Source organism: Drosophila ficusphila, unplaced genomic scaffold, assembly GCF_018152265.1.
Source record: "Drosophila ficusphila isolate 14025-0441.05 unplaced genomic scaffold, ASM1815226v1 contig_414, whole genome shotgun sequence".
Lineage (NCBI taxonomy): Eukaryota > Metazoa > Arthropoda > Insecta > Diptera > Drosophilidae > Drosophila > Drosophila ficusphila.
Genome location: NW_025064328.1, coordinates 16420790 through 16445162, shown reverse-complemented (window position 1 = coordinate 16445162; position 24373 = coordinate 16420790). Strand labels below are relative to the sequence as shown.

The following is a 24373-nucleotide window of genomic DNA, read 5'->3' as shown; positions in this document are numbered from 1 at the left end:
CACCTCTCCCCGATTTCGATATGTGTGTACTGTGGGTTTGTCAATCGCATTTGACTGCTGTTGGCTGCACACAACTCGACAATTATGCTGGCGTTTCTTTTTACGGTTTTAATCCCGTCATATTTGCGGCCGATACTAAATATTCATGTCGATTTCGGTGAGGAATTATGTCAATGATGGTCGGGATTTCGGAATCTGCATAGAGAATATACGCCGCAGAAATTGGTGCTTAATGTTCTGGTATTTAAAACCAAAAACGCTTTTAGTCAGGCACACAAGAAATGTGTTTTAGTTCTCAAATAGATTAATTATCCTAAATGTGAGTAAATTTAAATACAATTTTGTTTACCAAGGAGTTATATGTTCTCTGGAAAGAAGGCATTGTTTGACAGTCGCCACATAAAATGAACTTTGAGGCTTATAAATGGCAAAACTGCGAGCTCAATTTACCAACTCATCTTGCAAAAACAATTTTCCTAATCTGAGTGCAAGTTTGGGCGACAAAACAAGTTGCGAACAACAATCCGCATAATTCTTTGGCCTTTCCCTGTCATGGCTCACATAATTCTTAAGTGCATTAAGCCCCTCTGACTTCTGCTTGCACTCCAGAAAATAAGATCTGAATCGGGCAGCTCTCCTTTCTCCTGTCTCCGCATTTCCTCGAATCCCTTTCTCCGAATCCCGGAGTCGTTGTGTCTCAGTTGTTTGTCTTGCCAACAGGCGTTGCTCTGAATAAAGTCAATGTCAGACGGTCGTCTGTTCGCCAAGTGAAACTCAATTACACACATAGACCCACTCGTACTCCCACTTCCCACTGCCACCCAGACTCATATTCAAGCCCGCACTCACACCCGCACCTGTGAATAAAGCACACTCAAAGAATGCAGCGAGCGGGGACACACATAGTACATCACTTTTATTTATTTACATACTCGTACACACACAAAGCACAAAATAGACATTTTTATCTGAATGTGGTTCCGAATTGCATACCCTTTTCAAATGTGAGGTCTTGTTGAGATGCCACAATAAAATACTTTTTACTGCCATATAAAAGCCTAAAAAGCAGTTTTTAAATAAATTGTTTTCATAGCGTTAGTAATTAAAAGGAAATAAATTTAACTTTTATCTAAAATTGTATCTTATCCTCAGGCCAGCTAGTAAAGTTTAGATATGCCAAATCGAACCGAATTGGCACCGATTAAAAAATTCCCCGTTTTCAAACTTTTTTATTAGCGCGCCCCAATCAACTAGTAGCCAGTTTTATTGCCATTTCATAACCGATACAAGACTAGTTCAGACTAGATAATTAACCGATTTGACCACATTGTAAGTCAGTAACACTTACAGGCTTTACGTTAAACGCCTCTTTCACTGATTATGTTGTTTATAGGATTCAGTCTATTTTGATCAAAACTAGTTCAAATGTGAGTGCATATTTAAATAAGGAAGTGACTTTTGGATTTTTACTTAAAAAATGTTATATGAATCATTATACATTTTAAAGAACTCAGAAAAAATGTATTTTAGTTACTCCTTAAAAGAGTATGATTTTTCGTACATTTAAAAGAGTATCAAAATTTGCCTCCTTCGTTTGACTTCTTTGGCTCAATGTTTATGTGAGGGATCAACAAAAGGATACAGGGACACACACAAGCTGGCGTAAAAATTTTCTGCAGCTGCAGCTGGCGCATAATGAGCGCAAAAACATCCTGTGCTGATTGTCTGATGCTGCGACTCTGTCGTCCTTGCGCACAGCAAGAAATTACAATATTCTCCCCTTTATATTAAAAAAAATGTCATTATAAAATATAAATTAGCTGCTTAGCTAGTTCGCCCGAAGAATAGTTTGGGTTCCAACTAAAAATATATTTTTACCATTTTAAATTCTCCATGTTAATTAGCAAAAAATATAAAATCTTCTCTGTGCATTGCTTTGGTTCATATTCTGAAAAGCTTGGCAAGGAAAGATTTGTGCGCTTTTAGCGACGCAGCAAAGTTTCCTTGCCCGCTTCATATGATTTTATTTTATTTTATCCTGTGTTTGCTGACTTTTGAACGCGGCCAGGACATGAATGCGGATGCGAGTGTGTCCTCTCGTGAGTTCAGTCGGCGTGTCGCCAGTTTTGTTGGCTCCCCGTCGAGTTTTAGCGACATGTGTCGCATTCTTCGCATCCTGCCAAAGTTAAATGGATCTCGTAATTGTTGTCCCGCTCCTTCCACTTCCACTTCCACTTGGCCCCCACCCGGATTGTATTCTTTCGCATTTTATAGAAATTGCGGTTTAATTGCTGCATTTTAAAGCCATTGAAAGGACAGAGTCGTGTCCTTTTGCAAAGAGGATAACACGATACTTGCTGTGACGGCTTTGTCACCCGCTTTCTCCCAAGGGTGGGTGCTGCCACCTTTTGAACCCCTTTTGTGCGTCCTGCTCAATCCGAAGGAAGCGAAGGGGTGAAAAGCACTTGCCACGACCCCGGCAAACTTTTGATTCCTTGGCTCTCGTTTCGAGTGGAAGCTGCCTGGAATTTGATGGCAGTCAGCAGTCAGCACTCAGCAGTCAACACCTCTCAGGTGGTCAACAAGTCAATCGGTTCCACGAGCGACGCTTGATGGATTGATTCGTGACTGCAACTTTCGTGGCCATCGCTCGAACTTGTTTGATTGCTTGTTTTGAACTGAAAGTGGCTATATTTTAAATTGCTTTTAATCTATAAAAAAAATATCTTCAATCAAAATATTTAATTAGTTTGTGTGTTTGCCGCAGCTCACTATATCTAATGTTAATAAATTATAATTTCAAAATCTTTACTTTTACCTTTATAAGCTTCATAGCTTTTTTACCAGTCCAACTTTTATTTATGCTAAACAGGTAGCTAACTTTATTGAGTTTTCTAAAAGCGTTAACTCTTTTCTCAGTTTAATTTAAGTGCTTTTAATCCAATTTGAAAGCCGTTTTCCCGCTTTGCATGCTGCAAAGTTGCAAGATCAATCCCATCAATGACTATTAAATGGCAACTTTGTGCACGGGGCCTCCGGGATGCATTAAAAGCCAAATCACTGGCTCCTAAAAATCCATGCAAATACTCGCCGCCCTTCATCCGGAAAATCCGCCCCCGTTCGTGGCAATTTTCCATGCAGTTTGATTTGATTCTGCGTTGCAGGCGGAATCATTTTTTACGATGCGCCAACGAGAATTGTTGGTGGGGAACTGGTAATGAAACGTCTATAAAACTCAAACGAATGCACACAAATCGCAAATCATTTATCATAAAAGCACATAGTGCACTGCAATTCCCCCAGCATTCCCGTTTCCCCACTCAAATTTCCTCTTTTCGCTTTTCTTTGGACTTCCCGCTGAACGCTCCACTAATCAGAGACTTTTGTTCAACTTACCTGGGCAATTGAAGGCAGAGACGGAGAGTCGGCGGAACGCAAAAGAAGCTGCAAGTAAGAAGTAGAAATGCACCAGATGAGACACAAATCGGAAAGTAGGCCAGCCGAGAAAGCCGAAAAGAATACGGAAATGGGGCAGCGATGCCGGCTTCAGAAAACCCGCTCGTTTTTCAGAAAAGCCGTCAAGCGACTGCCGAATAAATTACCAGTTCGGCTCAAAATGCATAACACACATCAAAGTGGAAATTAATTATTTCCCTATTAGCTGCTACACCGCGGCAGCTTCGGTTGCAGTTTCGGTCGCGGGCTGTCGGTAAACACGTTGACAGATTGGCAGTTATACATTCGGCCTAAATGCTTCGGTTACCACCCGTCGAGAGTCTAGAGTCGAAAGTCGCGGTGGCAAGCAGGCAGGAACTACTGAAAGCCACTCCGTGACGAGGCTGAAATGCCGAAATAATCCTTCAATATCGTGGGTATCATAATCATTTTGATAATTTCAGTTTTGCCAAAAGGAAACGTATGCAAATGGGCGGCATTTATCGATTCGCTAACATTTATTTAAGCCTTGCAAATCTCTAATAGAAAAATGTCATTTACACTACACACTCGTAATTCGTTTTTTGATATATATGCACGGTGTGATCAAAGGTGTAATCAATTTTCATTGGTTGTTTCGTTTAAAAATTTGATTTTAGTGTAAAATCAATTAATTTCTCTTCAAACTTTTTACAGTGATAATAAATTGAATAGGCGGTATCGTAACTTGTTGAAAACATTGAGAAACAATTTACTATCCAGCAATAAATTTCAATGAAAAATTGTAATGATCTTTTTAATTATAAGGTATAAACTAATTTTCCGGTCTCGTGTTTTCTTTGCTCGTAAAAACAAATCAATTTATAAGAAACTTAAATTTAATTTTCTGTTAATGCACTTTAACTTGAGAGACCATAACTTTAACTTTAGAAAGTAATTTTTTAAGAGTTTTTTGAGTTCGTAATTATCCGACTTTTTAATGATTATGATCCATTTTTGGAACTCGTAAATAGGTGATAAGTGGCTATCAGGGATTCGCTAACAAATGATTAACCACTTTCTAGTCATCAGTTGGTCTGGCCATGTGAGGGAATCATGTTTCACCTTTCGCTAAGGAAACCACTCGGCGGGGATCCAGTTGCACTTCCTCCCATTTGAACTGCCGCCTTTTACTTAAAAGAGGGCGTTGTTCGCTATGTGTGTAAAAACGAGTCGCGTGATAAACTTTAAAATCACTTGATATTCGACACTAAAAGTTTGCCAAAGGCCAAACACAAAATTTGCGAGCAACCAGCCGCACATGTGAGGCAGTTGCCGTAAACATTTTAGTGTCCGCAATTAATGAATAGCCGCCGTCTCCTATCAACTCGGCGTTGTCCATCTGTCAGATTGTCAGCTGGCCTAATTTACGACTTAATGCCCACGACTTAAGGCCATAAAAAAACTAATGGTTTTACAAGGATAGATTTATATAAGATAAGCTATTGAACAAAAAAGTATCAGCCGCGAACCCGAGAAGCCTGAAGACAGTTTAATACGCAAAGTGCCGCCGAGGTGTGGAGTTGTAGTTAATGTGAGCAGATTTATGGATGGATTGGGCCAATAAAACTAACTATTTGAAAGGCGATAGAAAGGGAAATTATAGTCGAACTAGATTTGGTTTGTAGGTAGAGTAAATAACTTAATCATCTGCAGATGGGGGAACTCAATCAATTGTTGGATGCAATAGCAAACACCAGAAAATAGGAAGATTAAGAAAATAAACTGATCACGACCGAAAAGTAGTTTAAGTGTTAACTTAAAGGGTCGTGTAAATTTGTTTTTAAAATTGGAAAGCGGTCACTTTAATTTTCATAGTTCCGATTAAAAGTGAGAGCTTTAATAATTTAAAACTATCTACGAAATTGAAAATAAAAACTACCTAATTCGGTCAGAATGGGAGAAAGACCGTAGCAGCAGGGGAAGCCCAATTTGGACCGTGTTGATTGTTTAAGCTAAATCTTCTGCACGACGTCCAGCACTTGCCATTGCCTCGGCTTCAATTTTGTCAGGGGAAAAAAGCCAGGCAAATCGAAACTGGAACTGGCAACTAACAACTCGCAACTTTATGGGCCAATCTACTCTTGCCAATGAACGGAAACAGCTCGGCACAGCTGGAAGCAGCCGAGATGAGAACTAGAGAGCTGGGAAAGCCGGGGGGGAATGTTTGAGGAGGGCGGTACGGAAAATTGTGGGGTGCTCCAGCAGCTGGCCGAAGGCATTGCGAATGCTGTTCGACAACAACTGCAGCGCCAGAACAGCAACTTCGGCAGCAACTTGGAGGCTCTGGGACAGCTATTGAAATCTGCTTTGCTGATTGACGTCGAATGTTGTGGTTTCGGTTACGATATTTGGTACCAAAATACAACCAACAATCCCTCGCCACGACGTCGATGATGATGATGATGATGGTGATGGTGATGATGGAGTTGCGGGTGGGAGCGGTGTCCTGCAACTTAGTTTGGAATTTGTTTTGAGAGGGCAACGAAACGGCAACAACTTCCTTTGTTCCCGAGTTTCCAATAAATTAAAGGCAACCCAATGCAAATTTAGCTGCCTCAAAGCAACTCTACTAATCAGCTCAACTTTCGAGATAGTTCAAAGAAACAATTCCAATGCTTTAAAATTAAACAAAATAATAGTTTTAGTTTCTGGACTCTTTATTAATTCGCTGACTGAAATAAAAGTATAATCAAATTTGAACAAAATATACTGGGCTTATAAACAACCTTTATTTATTAAAAACATTGCTTATCATAAACTTTATAAAACACAATAGTTACATTAACGGAAAGTTAAAGATTTCTACCTGCAAAAAAAAAAAAACAAATTACTTTAATAGAAATTAAATAGAATAGAAAATAAATAAAAAAATAAAAATAAACTTAAAGTTTATGTAAACACATATCTTATAATGGAGTATTTTGCTTTATATAACTGCTACTTGTTAAAAGGCAAGAGCGACTGTTTTTTTTATTTAAAATGTGCAGTTTATTGTATTGTAGAAAACGTTCGGTATTTATTTATTTGTAACCAATAACTTAATATTTCTATACCTTTTTCTGAGTCTTATAGTAAAACTGTTGATTAACTGCTATAAGCTTTAACTTGTTAGGTTTGTCTCACAATCTTTTTGGGTTCTTTTTAAGTCACTTAAAGTCCACCAAACTGAAAGGGGCTTCCCTTTCAAACAGTTTTTCCACACAGTTTCGGTTGGGCAAAAGATCACGAGCTGGAGAAACGCGCGCGCAACTGAAGGGCGAAAGGATCTGCTCTATTAGAAAGTGACGAAAGGATAACTCCCGGCTGAGAGAAGCTGAGCGGAGCTGCAAACTGCGGATTGCGGATTGCGGATTGCGGACTGCGAATTGCGAATTGCGAACTGCGAACTGCAAGCGCGTCAACGAGCAACTCTAGCGACGAATTCTAATTCTACGAGTTCTGGCGACTGGCAACTGGCGACTGACGAGTGAGAACCGCACGTAGAGGAAGTCGGCTGGAGACTGAAGGCTAAATCGGAATCTATATCGCAGAAGCGGCGGCACAAGCGGGCGGCACTTGCAACCAAAGTGCGCTTCTTGGGCGGATTGCGAGTTGCAGGCGCCTGGTTCCGAGTTGCGAGCTGCGAGCTGCGAGCTACGCTTTTCGAGTTGCCAAGAATCGCGGATACGAAGACACGAACCTAAACGGTCAAAGCCAATAGTTGCACTCGACGCCGGCGTCGCAGCCGCTGCGAACTGCAGTTTGCACTCAACGAACTTGGCCACGAACGGCGCCTTTGGTTCTAGCTCAACGACCCGAAGCTCGGCTTTCAGTAATGAGCCGAAAAGCAGGCCGGCCAGCTAACATTTGAGAAAATGTTGCCAACAGCTGTTGTTAAGCAGGAAACAAAAGCAGGGAAATGAAAACCGAGTCGGCCCACTCGGAGTGAGAAAAGCGCTAAGAGAGGAAAATGCCCAAGTGAAAGTGAAAGAGCACTCGTTTCTGCTTTGTTTATGCCAGCCATATTTATGCAATAACTGCTCGAGTATTTTCTCAAAAATGTTGTAAATTATATGCTCTGCCTGGGTTTGCTCACACCAAACATACTAAACACACTCGCAGTTTCCTTTCGTTGCGGCCATGCAAATATCAATATTTGAGCAATTTAGTTTCGGCCGCCTGTTTCCATATTTTGCCATATGTTGTTTACCTCAAAGACTCAGCGACAACAAACACTCGATTTGTTGTTATGACGCTCTCCGAAGGTAAAGCTTTGGGAAATCTCTTTTCCGCCATTGCCTCCCAACAGAAAGCTCTTAAGAGACAGAGCTTGCTGAGAACGTTGAGTGAAAATCAACTGAGTGGTTTTCCGAACGGCTCTTCCCAGTATTTCGATGATTTTCAGTGAGTCAGTGAGGGGAACTTTCAGACTAGCAGAATTCCAAATACAATTATATTTAACAGATCTGCTTTAAACAGCTCCAAGCATTTTAAATATTTAGAAATACTTCTTATTTCTTGCATAATTGCAACATTGAAATTTCCAATATAAAACCCTTTCAGCATTTTCTTTTTCATTTTGTTTTTCCAGAATTTATTAAAGTCCCGACTGGAACGCTTATCAAAAACAAACAAAAAATTAATAAATTGCGGGGAAAAGAAAGCGAAAAAGACGCGAAAGCACTGCTGCTAAGTGAAGTTGAAAATAGTTTCCTTCCTTGGCGACCGCAGCAATTTCCACAGGCACTTGCTCATTTTCAGCTGACAGTGAATTTGCATAGCCATTTAAATATTAATTTCAAATTGTCTAAGGATACCAGCCAGTGCCTTCCCATTCGGAAACCTGTGCGGGGTTAAAACAGGCAACAAACAAATTAATGGTTCTGCAGCTCAACCGCATTTTGCGGTCTTCTCTCTTTCTCAGTTCTGATTTCCTTCTGGCTTTCCATTTTCCCCATTGCTGCTACTTTGTCTACCGATAAGCCAAGTTGTGCTTGTGTGTGTTTGAGTAGCGGCTAACTAAAACAACACTGTGTGTTATAATGCAGAAAAGTTACTAATTAAAACCAAGGTGCTTTTTAGACCTTTAACTTTAATTAAATAACGACACATACTTGTAATTTAATAAAATTAAATATTGATTTCTGTCTTAAAAGCAACCAAAAATCTAAGAACCCGATTTGAGTTAAGAGCCTTTTGCTCTCTTTCAGTCTCGTCGCATTCAATATCTATTCGTTTTTCCCGAGTTGCATGCCACTCTCATCTCCTTGATCTTTGGACATTATAAATTTCAGTCATGTTTCTAATAACTTTGAATTAATCATCTTTTCCGGTTTTGCTTTGGCCGGAGTTTGTGAGCGTCAGAGGGGCAGAGGGGCGGTGGAAACGGGGAAATGGGGAAACCGGAGGAAACTCTCACACGTCTGTGGAAACTTCTTGGCATTCTAATGCGCTTGCTGGCCGGGCGCTAGGTGGCGCCTTTGTCGCACTTTAAAGTTGGCCTTTAGCCACAAGGAATGAATTGTAATCCAGATGGAAATTGGCCGGGCTTATGCAAAAACCTGCAAAAATGTGACAAAAGCTGGGCCAAAGTATTTTGAGCTGCCTTCCGGTTGTCTAGTCCCTGTTCCCCCTCTCCGCCATCGAGTTTCTTTCTATCTTCATGCCGTACATCCGGTGGCCATTTGATCAACTTGTCGTAACGCAACCCACACACATACACACACACACAAACATAGACACAGTGACATTGGGCGACAGTGTTGGTGTGTTTGTATATTTTTAAATGCAAGACATGCTTCCTTTTAGCCATGTGCCTTCTCAGCCAGTTGGCCTCTTCGCCTTCTATTTCAGCTGGTGTAAATTACAGCAAATATTGCGTATACGCCACGTTTGCTTTTCTTGATCTTACAGAAAGAAATTGTCCTTAAATTATGTAAAATAATTTATTTTGTAGCGATACACTTGCAAAGTTCAATAACAAATTATGTCACAAATTTGTATTTATTTGAATTGTTATTTTTCTTAAATTACAATTAGAACAACTTTAATTATAAAGACTAACTCCTGGTTAAGTGCGCTATTTTCGCTCAGTGCATTCGCTTACTAGTAACGCTCAAATGAGATGCCTTTGCTGCTGGCTTGTTTGTTCGTTTGCAGTTGTTGCTGTTTGGCAAATTATTATTAAGTAAGCAGTCTAGACACAGCTCTTTGCCACCCAACCCCTCCAGCTTAATAAATTTTTGCGGGTTTCGTATTTTGATAACTTGAAACTTTGTCTCGTTCGGACAGGTGAGGGTGGAAAGAAAGGTTGGCGGGGGAGGAAAAGTCCGGGTTCTGGCACACTTTATCATCATTAGCGCAGCGCTAACTTAGTCAGCTGGCTAGGAACTTTGGCGGGAAATAAATAATTTTCCCCTCCATATTGCGCGTTGTTTTAATAACATTTAATTACCAAATTTGTCAAATATTTTCAGTTTTTTATTTAGCTGAAACTGATTATATATTATAATTCGTAAATTATGAGTTGTTGAAAGCTTTATTGGCTGCCGAAATTGTGTGGATTAGTACCTAATTTCAGCAAGATATTGAAAATGAAAACTTTTCGAGCATCTTCCCTCGAATTTTCCCACCCCACTCAACTACGTGCTTTGACAGTTGTAACCAAAGGCCATTAACAAGTTTTTTAGCTATTACCTCTTGTTGTTTCTGCGTTGGAAAAATACGCCGCAGGAATTTTCAAGACGAGCGGGTGACTTTCACTTTAAAGCAATTGGTTATGCCAGGCACAAATGCTATTTTTGGCCATTCGGGTTAAATAAGTTATGAGAAGGGACACGAGCGAGAGGACAAGGTGTCTGGGGTGAAAATTAAACACGCGCCTATCAAATAAACTTTACTTACCCTCAACCCCATTAAAAATTTCCTCAGAGGTTTTCCCCAAGGAGAAAGAATGAAGGTCTTGCTGCTTTTATTGTTGCTTTCATTTGTCACTTATTTGTTTGAGTTTAAAGAGTGTGTATTGCATTACGTAGCTCGGCAAACGAAAACAAAGAGCATTTATCAGCGGGTAATCTATGAATAATAGAACCCGATTCTGCCAAATCAGCAGAAACATTTAATGGTATTAAATTCAAGGGAAAAATGTCAAACCGAATTCCACGATGTGAAGCCAATCGAACGAAGTGAAGCGAGCAACTGGAAAATTGCATTGCGGATTTTCAGTTTGTCAGGATGAGCAAACCCCAAACCTTAAAACAAACAAATCTCAAATAACTGACTGACTGGGGATACTTTATCTCCAATTACTTAGATCATCCGAGAAGATTTCACTAATTGAGAGCTGAGCCTTCTATTTTGGACAACATATGACAAAACTTACAACCTTCACCTTTAACCTTTTATATGCCGCGGTAATTGTGTTCTTTTTATTACTTTTAAATTTACTGAGCTTAATAATCTTTTGACAGTTTTTTAACGTGTCCGGAGTAATAAACGTAGCCCAATGGGTAGTCGCTTAAAAATGCTTTTAATTGACTGCTGGCAGCAGCAGGAAGGGAACTATTTATGGAGTGGAGAAGTCCTGGGAACGGAACCCAAAGGACTTCCCCTGGCGAGCAAATATGGAATGTTCTATGACCGCAATGGAGCGTCAGCCTGCGGCATTCTAATGTCGTCTCTGTCCCACACAGCTCTGCAGAGCTGTTTTCCGTCTCTTTCGGTGCCTGCTGGTCGACTAATATGCAAATTACACATGCAGAACGCGTATAATTTCTAATTAATTATGCCATAAATGCGCCTTGCGTGTCTGTATGTTTGTGAACGGTCATTTCCACAGGCAAACATTTCATTCACATCAGCGTGCACACATATTTGTGTGTTTTTCCGCCGACCACGCCCCCTGCGGCCACCTTAAAGTCCTTTTCCCTGCGAACGGCGCCAGGTGTATTTTATTTTTATGGCAACTTTCGGCACAACTCTTTGCCGCTCGTCCTGCTGAAATTTAGCAAGAAATTCGCATCAGTTGCAGCTGCCTGTACAGTGGAACATCATTGAATTTAAGGGAATGGCAGCAAACGTCAATATTTCATGAGTTCTTCATTGTTTTCTTTTTTTAACAAAATTTTTTGAAAGTAAATAATATTTTACAGATTTTAATAAGGAGTTTTTTTTAACCGATTCCACTGTTTTTGCTGCAAGATATTTGCAATGTAAAGAGAAAAATTTCCTTGCGCTTTCAATTCCTGTTTTATGCTCTTGTCTCGGCGTTTATTCTTTTTTCAGCAATATTTCCGACTAATGAGCTGCAATTTGTTGCAAATGGCAGCTAAACTAAAAAGTATGGCATGTGTCGCCATCCTTGCTGACTAAGGGATTCTTTAATATATCTATTTCATTTTGTATTTTTTTCACAGTTTTTCCAAGATATAAGTTTTCTTTTTACTAGTTCAAGAATAATAGTTTTCATTTATGAAAAATCCTTAGCTCCATAAAGCTTAAAACTTGATTGCAGCCTTAATTTCATTTCGAAGCCTTCTGAAAAATACAAAATAAAACAAAGCCTGAGGGCTGTGACTCACGAGGCAATCGGGTGAATGAAAGTCGTCGAAACGGTGGCTGCAATTTCTCCTGCGACTCATGGCAAGGACTCGCACCAGATGCACCGGCAACGGCACCGCCAAAGTTGAAGGACATGCGGCGGCAGTGACTAACGCTGATTGAAGTATGATGCGAAAAGTTCAGCGGAAAAACCCCAGAAAGGGGAGAGGGGACAAAGTTTGCCTGCCAAATGAAGCGGTCGAGTCAGAGTCCGAGTTTTTCGCCTGATCGATGCGAGTGTCGTTTTTTGGGCCGTCGCCATTATTAGCCAACGGTTTTTACATCTACCATGTTTTTTGAGCTTTTTCTGGCAACGAAACTTGGTCCTGGCCGGAGAGAACCCGTTAACAGTTAAGTGGATAAGCCAATTTATGAGTTTCGAATTTAACTTTGTCACTTTGGCCGGTGCCCCAGCTCTTAGCCTTTTTTCGCTGTGGCCGTCGTCACTTGGCACATTTAAGTGGATTTGTTTTGCTTTATTGGTTTCGTTCTCGTTCCCATTCCCATTCCCAATCCATTCGGTTTGTTCAGAGTTTTGCCCTGGCCTCTGGTTCCGTTGTCTGGCAGTGGTGCTGACGTTTTTGGGCTACAACTTTTTAATTTTTATATATTTTTACAACTTTTACAGCGGCCAGAAACGCGGCTGGGCATTTTCCTTGGCAGCGGATTTGGCTTCCTTCTATTCCCCTAAACTGCTGAGCTTGTATTTGGGCATTGCTACACTGGGTAAAAGGGATATAATTTCTTCAATGCGTTTTATAGTATTTATATATTGGTGTAGATTACATTTTTGTACTGGGATTTTAAGAAAGAAGTTTTAAATCAATGTTGCTGCGTAGCTTACTAAAAAATTATTACCGTTTCATAATGATAAAATATAAATTATTTTAAGTGTTTGGTCCGCAAGCTCAACCCCATATTTATTGCATCTTCAGGGGCGAATTTGCAAATCATTGAAAAAACTGCCAACTGCTAACTTTTAGCACTCTCAGCCTTTCGGCTGCGACTTTGGGCAATTAGGATTACGGCGAGCGTTTGAAATGCCAGCGATTAGCGAGGGTCTTCTGCGAAAGAGAGCGAAAAAGCTTTTGGCCAACTTTTAACCTTCAAGTGGCTGTCGGTTTTTAAAATTTTATTGCCCTGAGCGGGCTAAGAACTTCGGTTCCAGGTCACGCACACCACACCACAATTGGCCACAAATCTAAGCCGAAACAGGGAGAACGGGAACTGGGAGATGGGAGCTGGGAACTGAGAAGTCCTGCAGCCAGATGATGATGATGAGCCTGTGCCGAGGGTCCTGTCTCCTGTTGATCGTCTGGGTCTGATTTGCATATTTGCCAATTTACAACAAAGAACTGCAACGTGGGCTGCTTACATATGCGACACGGGATCCCAGGGCCATCGACCTCCGGATTTTAACAGACTGCAGCCTGCGGTCAGCTCCCCGTATTCATAATCAGCGGATAGTTGGAGGTTCGAGGTTGAAGCTTGGAGGGGAATGTCACTCCGGATAGACGGGCAGCCATTTTTGTCTTTGCCCGCTTGCGGTTTCCGTTTCCGTTTCGCTTCGTTTTTTGTGCGGCTGCAGACCCCCTTTTTGGGGCATGCCTTCAATTTCTATTACTTTTGCTGACGAATTTCGCTTTGAGTCCGCTTTGTTGGCCACGCTTTATTACTTTTCCGACAGCAGCACAGAGATGGCGAGGATTCGGTCATTAGCTATGCATGTCGCGTCTCAATGCGAAATTTACCCTAACCGAAAGTGGCAACCTCGAATTCTAAAGGGCTTCAAGATCAACCAGCAAACTTAAAAGCATCAAAAGGAAAACAATCCTGACAAACTTTTGAATCAATAAATATTAGCATATATCCAACGCATTTACCTTTTGTTAGATTATTCCTATATCATCGAAAAAGTCGGCGAGCTAAGAGTTTCGTAATACCCGATTCCCTCCTCACCCAATTTCCATTGCATTTACCAACCATTGCGGCAGCCAGAGTTTCCTTTGCTGTCCTTTTGGGTCCTGCGCTTAGCTTTAATAAGAAATGCCTTCTCAAGGAAATGGGCAGACACCTGCCCCCGGTGCCCAATGCACTTTTGGAGTCGAATGCAGTCGGAAAGGGGGAAGGACGAGCCAGGATCAAGGAGATGTGATAAAAATTAACGACTCCCCAAGGTGGTGGCAAGGTGAGAAGTGAGATGATGGCTGGCAAGAGGGTGCCAGTCAGCGAAAGTCGCTTTTTAAATTTTTAAACATTTAATTCCGAGCTGAGGAATTTTATTTGATTTAAATATGCATTTTCCTCCCAAGAAGAGCAACCCACCACCTTTGGCCCCGGCAAATTGAATCCGCATTCGAGAAACTATTTGTGGAAAGAACTCGGCGAAGGGCAAAAGACAAAAATAACTACATAAATTATTTATGCAATATCTGAGAATGTGAGCCCTGTGAGGAAGAAAGGCGGAACGAAAAGGAGAACTTGTTTTCCTCGTTGCCATTTTTATTTGCGCTCTAAATGCTGCAACATTTTGTTTACGGGCACCAAGGAGCAGAGTCCTCGTTGTTGGCTGAACAAATGCTAATTTGCTGCAGATACGAGTGTGGCAACAACAGCATTGGGGGCAAGGAGGTCATCAAATAATCATATTTGATTTATTTGTACTCCTGCAGGTTCAATAGGTGTGTCTCAAAGTAGATTGGCACATATTTCAGAGCGTCGCCAATTATTATTCAATAGAAAAGCACATCGATAACAAACTTAAGTTTCCAATTCACAATAAAAACGAAATTCGCTGGATCGAATCTTGTGTACAAATCCCCGCCAAACAGAGTTTAAGCACGTTTCGGCTTAAAGTCTTTTTTATAAACTCATTCTCGTTTAAGCCAATCGATTAAAAGAAAAGTACTATTATACTTAGAGACTTTCTCTGACTTTAAAAACAACTTAAGATTATTGCAATTCATACACATAATTGTCCCAATTATAGAATTCAAATAGTTTATAGTTTGCGCTTTAAAAGTGCATCACAAAAGCTTCATAAGCGGAGCTTTACAATGTGAGGCAGAAGCTTTCGTCAGCTGCCTCTCTTGTTTATCCAGCTGCAGCTTTGCGCCTTTTTTGTTTTTAATTCGTAAAAAATTATATTAGGTAAATTATTCTTAAATTAAAATTGTCGCTTAAGTAACAAAAACTAAAGATTTTTAAAACTTACAGAATATTATTTTTGAGCACTTTTCGTCACTGCACCCTGCACAACCCACAAAAGTAGGCAACACATTTGTGCACTTTCGTGTCAAACAGATTACAACTCGCAAAGGCTACTCCTGTGGTTAAAAAAACGTCGGGGTAAAAACAAAATTTAGCAGCTGCCACAACAATAACAGAGGACAAAAAAACCGGAATCATGCCACAGGACAAGCAGCTGTTTTGCAACTGAGAGCAGGACCGCAGAAGAGAATGCAAGTCCTGTGAAAGGAGAGAGAAACGAGCGAGCTTTTCGGAAACTTCGGTTCACGATGCAGTTTATAGAAATTCAAGGGTATAACTGGCTATTGAATATATGTAGGAAATTTAGAACTAATTAAAAATATATCATTAGTATTAGATTATTCAAATGCGCAAAAATAAGTATTTCATTTCATTTTCTACTTGCAGTCGAATTGTAAATGTCCCTGTTTATTTTGTTTTTTTACAGGGTATTTGCAAGTCACATTGCTTTGTTTTCGCACTCTGTTTGTTTGGTTTGGCACTTTGCGGCCTTTGCTTTTTTAATTTAAATGTTAATCCGCTTGCATGTGCATGCAATGGCCCTCACCCTTTGATCTCCTTTTTGGCCTGTGCACTGGCATATTTTTCATAATTCCTGTGGCTCGAATTCGCTTCTCTTAACCACATTTGCATTTGCATATGAGGCAGCAGACTGACGCCAAACTTAAATGGCTGAAATTGTTAAAGTGACCCGCCGACACCCGCCCCACTTTCCTCGGAAATCCCCCACCCACTCCACTCGATCTCACTTAAGTTTTTATATCCTGGCTCACACACACGTCGCTTTATTGTGTATTTGTCTTGGCTGCCGCAAATAAAGACGGTCTAAATGCAAGACGTCGCAGCAACGGAATCGGAATGGGAATGGGGATGGGAATGAGACGGGCTAAAGGAGAGAATTCATTAAAAATTAATCCAACGAGTGCGAGGTATATTTGGACCCATTTCCCTTTCCCCCGCTCGGCGCTTCCTTGTTCCTGCTGTCTGCTATTCAATTACGTATGCCACGGCAGCCATGAAAATGACCTGCAGCGCCGTCGTTGCCCCTTCCGCCCCCTCTGCCTCTTTTGCCCCGACCCTCGAGCGTAGTAAATTCTAACAGCACTTGGGGCTCACCTTTGGCCACCCCTCTCACCTGGGCGAAGCCGAACCACCCACCACCACCGAACCACCGAACCACCCACAACCCAACCACCCGACAGCTCGTTGGCTGCCTGGCTGCTCGGTTGGTTGGCAGTTTTATGTGTTTTGTCTTCGCATGCCGCATAAACGGAATTATTTACAATTTATTTTTACCTGAGCTAAGACCCTGCCTACACAAAGAAAAAATACTAACCACTCCTTGAGCTTATACCGAAGTATAATTGCAAGAAAAATTGTTGTTAAGATCTTCTGTTTGAAACTGTTCCCATTTAAAATTTCATTGAAAGCAGAGAATGTAACGTTAATTAAATAAACATTTTTTCGAGTGCAGGAAAACCCAAGACGAAGATGAAGCAGGAACGAAGAAAGCCAAAGGAAGAGGAAAATAGTAAACGGGACAGTGGCGGCGGCAAGTGCTGGCATTTGGTTGCCGCTTGTTTGTTTTTGTGCTATTCAAAATGTCTTCATTGCCGGACAGAAGAGGCCAAAGGAGCTGACCAAGGAAGGACCAAAAGGACGAAGAGCCACGGCATCGGGACTCCGCTTGATTGCCTTTAATTTGAAGTTGGAAAGTCTGACACTGGAAGAAGGCAACTTTAGTTCAAAGGGAAAACAATTTAAGTTAAAAGCCATAATTAATTGTTTTCCAAAGATCTTTAATAAGGAATTTGCTTCAGGAGTAGCAAGCACGCCTAAGAATCAGTAGTTGCATTCGCAGCTTCTGCCGCGAGTTGCCTTGGTTTGCAGATCTTTCCCGAATTCGTTCTCCAGATCTTCCTCGTTCACAGAAACCCACTTCGATATCAATTTATTCCACATTATCTGAGCAAGAAGCAAACAAACAGGTAGCAAATAGCTTGGAACCGTGTTTTCCGAAGAGTGACTGAAATAAGTGGTTGTATTCGGGTATTCTACAGCGTCCAATGGGAATGGAGGCATTGAAAAAGTAACTTCATCGGCCATGGCTAATGTTTATAACTGCAAGAAAAATGCAGAAATTGGTTAATTATTTATCTATTTGCAAAACTAACTTACATTTGTGCGATCCAATTGTTTCAAAACTTGTTTCGGTTTTTACAAATTCATTGTATATATTTCGAAGGTTGCTGAGCGAAACATCAATACATCTAATTTAACCATAATTTTAATCAGTGATAGAATCCAGCAGCTAATAATAAATAATAGGCATATCAACTCAACTAGTCAATAGTTTAGAACTTCCCTTCAAACGCCGCTCCTCAAGTGTTGCGTGTTTAATCGAATGGCGTCTAGTTCAATGCAAATCGAATCGCAATCTAGAGATCCGCACCACGCTCTCACTGGCACTTTAAGCCAAAAGACGAGAAGTCACTCTGCATAAATTAGTGGTGGCTTAAACGCAGAAAGCCAGAGTGCAGCTAAACAGATATTAACGCCAAGGATGGCAAGGATGCACCACTCGAGCTCTCAGTGCCGTTCTCGTTCTCATCGTCCTCGTCATCGTCCTTTTCGTCCTTCTCCTCCTCGTCATTATCATCATCAACGTAGTGCGGCACTCATAAGCATAAGTATAAGCAGGAGCGATGATAAATCATTAGGGGCAACGTGTTGCGGCCAACTTGACTTGACAGTCACTGCAGCATTTTCACCAGTGGAATGAGCTGTGGGTGGAAATGAGTGGGTTGTTGGTGATGCGACTGGTGATGCTGATAATGAAAGTCACCGTTCTTCATTCAGCCACCAGCAATTTGACTTATTTCTTAATGGAACCACATTTACAGACTTACCAAGGACAGACAATTAAAAAAATTAAATGATCAAAGACAGTTATGTAAATGATAAATGAAATTGATTTGTTTATTCATTACATTTGATGAGTATTTCAGTTTCTCGTGTTATAACACTTCACTATTTACCATCACTAGTTTCCTAGCTAGCAACCAAAAACTTCATAATTATGCACTTGAGCTACATTCAGCCGTAAGAAGTCCCCTTCCAACGACTTGGCTCTCATCGCCGGCGATAATTATTAATGCGCACCTCAAGTTGGCAAATAATGATATAGTGCTCGATAGATACTCAACGCATTTGTGTGTGGCAAATTTATGGGCTGTACGTGTGGTATAAACAATTGGGCAGTGCTCCCCCCTCCTGCCCCTCCCCTTGCCCCTGCCACGCCCACTGGGAAACCCACGGGGAAACCCAACCCTTTTCCAAACACAACGCCATCTGATGTTGATGGAACTACGATATGGTTGAGGGCCCAAATGCATTTTAAGCGGCCCTTTTTCCGCTCGACTTTTCCGACCGCAATGCGACGCTCGTTGCAGAAATGCAAATAAGCTGCAAATACTTTTCGCTTTCGAAACATTTGCATATATTGTACTTATCACACAAATGCAGAAGATAACGTTACGTATACGCAAGGTTGAATATTAAAGATTGTAGTTCCTATATCCTCAAGTTTCTGTCCGTTAATATTGCTTTCAGAGCTATACCCAAAAAACGTTTTTGAAAAATCAATCAACTTCTGGGTTGTAAACGAATAAAGCCTCGAAATGTTTTTCCATCATTAAGCGCTGCTGTAATTAATCAGCGAGCAAATGCAAATTACTTTTCCGACTTGACGTTGCAGTATTTGTTCCTGTTCTTGTTACGGCCCTCGTCGTTCCTGGCGCATTCAATTGGTCTTGAGTCGTGCTGCTAACTGTGTTAACCGGAAACGGAAATGTAGCTTGCATAACAAATGAATTTCGCGAGGGGAGGCCGCTCCGCTCCGCTTTTGACAAGTCACCAAGGCCTCGTGCCATTGTTCTGGCAACCCCAGTTGTTCCCATTCTGCGAGTTTCTTTGGCATAAATTGCTTTTCCACATATTGCTTTGTGTTGGGTGGGCGTGGAGCCATTTTATCGAAAGACAACTGCCGCTGACAGGCCTCATTTCAGCTCTAGACTCAAGACACAGCTAGAGATTCCCTGCGGAAATAAAAGGAAATCGAGGGTAAGCCATCCCAAGTGCCGCTGCAGCGAGAATTGCATTTCGTCCGGGGAAAAATTTATGAACATCATTGCCATGCGTCAAATAAATGTCAAAAAGTACGCCAAAGTGCGGCCATTAATGCAAGAGATCCGTGAGGCCAACACGAAATTCCTCTGGCTCCTCTGGACCGCAATAAAAAATTTCGCAAAAATTTTCGCCTCGTTTTTTTTATTTTTCATTTTTTGTTTTTGGGTGGCTGATGCTACTGCTGTTTTTGTTTGGCATGTTAAACACAATTTTTTAATGAATTTTCACGCCACTCGAGTGTAAAATGCCAGAGCGCTGGCGGTGGGGCTCTGACTACTTTTAAAATGCCATAAAACTAAAAAAAAAATGCAAAAATATATATTCCCTCGGCGGCAGACAAAGTGAAAAAATTGTTTTTCGAAAGTTTGCTGCTGATATTTCCCGATTGTTGTTGTTGATGTTGCTGCTGACCATCATTTTTCTGAATGCCTGCGCCTGTCTGCCCGAATGTCTCCCTGTTCCCCTCTATTTCCTCTTCCTGTCTCTTTCTGCGGGTTTCCCTGATGTTTTGTGTGAACTCACCAAGACAAGGAATTGGTGGTCTGAATGTCCTCACAGGATAAGTGGTTTTGGAAGCCAACGATGAGATATCAATTATTTCCCAATTAAACAACTTACCCCTAGAATATTTTGAGTCAACTGTTAAACATCTGAATTAGAATATTTATTTTCAGAATATTTAATTTTCAATATACTTTCGGGAACAGCAATAAATTTACGTGTTTTGAAGCCAAATGTTTGCAATATTTTATTTTTCCGAAGAGCATTTACCATTTCCCACAGATATATCCCAGATATCCGTCTTCCGCTCACTTCTTGTTTTTATACTTTTTTTTGGTTTTCATTTCGATGCTTCAGCGCAAGCGACAGATGATAATAAAAAATTTTATTACACACAAGCTCATCCATTTGACTTAATGGCGGTCGAAATGTTGCAGGCTTTTAATGTGCGTCATCATGAGGGGAAATCCGGAAAGCGGAAGGGGGGCGGGGTTTTCCCGTCTAGGTATTCCGCAGCTTCTGTTTGAGCTGTTGATTGTTTAATAATTTTTATTTCAGCTTTTGCGTTTTTGGGGCTGCGCTCTTCTCAAGTGGAAGTGCATGTAATTTCATTTGCAATTTGCATTTAATTTTTTCGCCGGAGAGATTTGTAGGCCGCAGTGATTGCAGCTGTTGGGGCACCGAATAAAATAATTTGCCTGCGTTCACATCCTGCATTCCGCGCCACGCCTCCCGCCCAGCTGACACTCAATAAATCAGCGAAATGTGCGAGCAAAATAATAATTAATGGGCCAAAGGGGCAACTGGGGAAATGGGGAAATGGGAAAAGGGGGTGTGAGCGGAATGATGCATGAAAATTTGTGAAAAATTACACAATTTCCGCACACCCAATTATAATTGCCAGCGAACCGAAATGAGCATTGCACTCTTAGTATGCAGCACATGTAGAAAATGAGTTAAGTGTTAGCCATCCCACCAGCGGAAGCAGACAACACTTGGCTTAATTCCTATGCTCCACCGTCAGTCCGTCAGTTAGTCAGTCCGTTTGTCTGACTGTCGGTTTTTCCGCTTTTCCCCGCTCCTTCGACTTCCCGCCTTCATTGGCCGACGCTCATCATCATTTGGCACAGCCGCATGTTCAATATGATTCGTGACATGTTAGGGAATTAGTACTGGAACCACCCACCACCACCCACTACCACCCACCGGTCCGCCCACCCATCCACCCACCCAAACACCCGGGAGCAGTCCAAGTTCGGGTTGCTGGCCACGTGCGCCACATGTTTGTCATGCCAAGTGGCGCCAAGCGGCCTCATTAATGTGAGTTGCTTTAAGTTTTATTTATTTATTATTGGACTTTTTCCGGGTCGCTCTGTTTTTCTTTTTCCCCGCTCGCTGGCTTGATTCCCTGCTGTTTTTCCACGGATTTGTGCTGGCTAATTGCTTTTTGTTTGGCCCCAGAATCGAAACTAGCTCGAGTAAACTGATTGAAGCTCCCCAAAAATGTCGGTGGGTGGATAAAGTGGGTAAGCAATTACCAGTTCGGATATTTTTGGGCTACCAAGACAATTTAGGACATCGGATTGTCTGTAATAAAGATAACTAAAATGCTCAACAATTATGTTAACATATTTCATAAAAAATCAATTTTAAACTTCAAAGAAAACGCTTTAGTTGCATAAAACTCTCACCTTTTGCCATACTCAACGGATTCACGATATCGAGTATACGACGTGTGGACGCCACGAGTTTGCCAAGTGAAATAGCGATAGCCAGCGATGGGGCACGCAGAATAGTTGTTGCAAGCTCTTCTTGTTTACAGTTTGCATCTCACAGTGTTGCGGGCCGAAGTTTGAGGCGTGTCTGGTTTCTACACGAGTCCCTGGTCTCTTATCATGTTAGTTGGGGCTTTATTGCCCCGAAATAGTGGCTCAAGAAGTATTTGGTTACATGCCCCGGCATGCGGGTGTCACCTCTCCTCAGCTCCCCGCCCTCTTCCCCAGTCTCTTCGACTAATTTGTAAAATTATTCGCACGTACTTTCTTATTAGTTTGTTTTGCCTTGTAAATTTGTGGCCCGAAAACCGAAACTTTGGCGGAATCGCAACAAGAATTCATCGTTCCGGTTTCAGGGATTCCTACATATCTCTAGAAACATTGTGAAGTTTAAAAGGTTAAAGTTAAATTTATATTAAATGAAGTAACCAGAAGCTTTGAAAACTTTGCTAAAATTAAAGCCTACATCAAATAGATAATTCCGAATTTTATACGAAAATTAAATGCAAAAAACCTTAGCCCGCAGCAATTTTCAAGTTTATTTATTTGTCAAGGACCAGCGGCCGACCCACTCAATCAAGCGAACCGTTAAAAAACTCTCGGCGAAAAAACGAGAGAGTTGGAAAACCTTCAGACAACAGAAATTTCCATTTATCAAGCGGTATAACAGCGACATTTGATCAAGATATTAGCAAATGTTCAATTTATTTAGAAAAACCGCCGCAGCACATGGCCGAAAAAGCACACACAAAGGGAAAAACAAGCGCTGTGTGCAACACGGTAAAGGAAAAACCAAACCCAAACCCAAGCCCAAGCCGAAACCGAAAAATGCAAATCGAGCTGGGGGAATTAGTGACAGCCGAGCGGAAAGACCGACTCCACTTTCAGTTCCAGCTCTGCCCTCAGAGCTTTCCCAGTGTGACATTTGCAATTGACAGTCGCATCGAGTTGAGTTCTCAGTTGAGGTTTTCCGAGGACCCTGGCATTTTTTTTTTTCGGTGGGAGGGGGCAAAAGAAAGTCAACTGCAGCCTTTACGACCGTTCCTTCTGCTCTGCGACAATTTAAAACTGCGAAAGTTTTAAATGTTCGCCTAGCTTCTTTTTATTTTCAAGTTTTCCTTTCGTGGGGCTTTTTCCTTGCGGCAAAATGTCAAACTGCGGCCAAAGTTCGCGTGCAAAATGGCGTCCCAAGTGGGCGTGGCAGGGGCAGAGGGCGCAGGATGGCAGGCGGCTAACACGTGTGCAGTTTTCCAAAATACTTCTTTAAATTCGCCCCTTTTCTGCGATTAATTTGGCCGAGGAGGTAGTTTAAGCTGGTTAAGATAGCTTCACTGCACAGTGGTAGTGGGATATTTGCTGAATTTGAAAAGTAACAAATACTGTTCGATCTCCTCAAGTTAAGTTGATAACAAGAGCATTATTATAAAGGTAAACTAATGATATCTCAATGACCTTACAATTCTTGTTGCTTAAAATACTCTTGTTGGCAACTTTAATTTTCATTAGATTTTCAGGCACTTTACAGATATTACTATTAATTTATTAACAAACAAACCACAGTGCCTTTTTTCAGGTGAGAAGGGGACTGCAGCACTTACTTTTAATTAGCAAACAAAACGAAAACGAAATCGTAAATGAAATGCCGCCGAAACCACCCAGAAGTATGCAAAACTTTTGTTATTGTCGCCAAATAAATTTCACCAATGCGCCGGGCGTGGGCGTAGGGCGGAGTGGGCGTGGCTGGTCCTACAAATACGCAAAAATTGAGGGAACGAGGGGGAAAACAACAAGCGGCTAACAAAAAGTTCCACCGACAGCAAAATTATGTGGCGTCAAATGCGGCGCGTCGCCTGAGGGAAAACCGCCTGCAACCGGAGCCGTGGGGGAGTTGTAGGAGTGGGCGTGGCCAGGTGGTTTTCCCACCTCCTTTTCCCTTCCCCCACCTCCGGTGCGGTTGCCGTCGGGCTGAAATTTATGCTGCTGTGTGAAATTTTACGCGACAGGTGGAAAAATAAAAGCAACAGCAAAAACTGCAGCAAAAAGTTGCATGCAAATTTCTAAATGGAGAAGGAAGTGCTCCAAGTCTGTCTGAATATCCCTTCTTCTCGGCCCTCCTCCGCCAGGATAAATCCACTTAAATATTTAAAAGGACGGGGAAAAGTCCTCGCGGACGAGGGCAATACGGCAAAGTTCCTTCAGCTGTCCGGGTTTCCTTCGTTAACACTTGATTAGCGGCGTTTCTTGACTTCAAGAGGGTGGTTGGGTGGCTGAGCGGTGGGTGGGGTTTCCATGTTAACACTTGCCCACAACAACTGTCCTCATTAGGGAGAAGGGTTCCAGCTCGTGAATGGCAACGTAAATCATCAATTAAAACAAATTTTCCATTTGGGGGCAATGTCTGAAATTAATTTTTAAAATGAAATGTTTTTGTAAATTATGAGGGTCACTTGAAGTGGGTCCAAGTGAGATGAAATAGGTGGGGAAAATGGCAAAAGGGGTTGTTGAAGGGAAGGAGGAACTTTTAAATTGAGCATAAAATAAAAAAAAATAATCAACAGGAGTAATGGTTAAGTTCATTTTAATGC

At 41.5% G+C, this 24373-nt stretch overlaps 1 protein-coding gene across 1 annotated transcript in view; it reads right to left on the bottom strand.

Annotated features, from left to right (window-relative positions):
• LOC108093614 (AF4/FMR2 family member lilli) overlaps positions 1 to 3418 on the bottom strand; it is a 144791-nt gene extending 141373 nt beyond the window's left edge. The window contains 1 exon segment of the mRNA XM_017193743.2: positions 3397 to 3418. The gene's annotated coding sequence lies outside the window, so the exon portion shown is untranslated.
• Positions 3419 to 24373: the final 20955 nt, after the last annotated feature.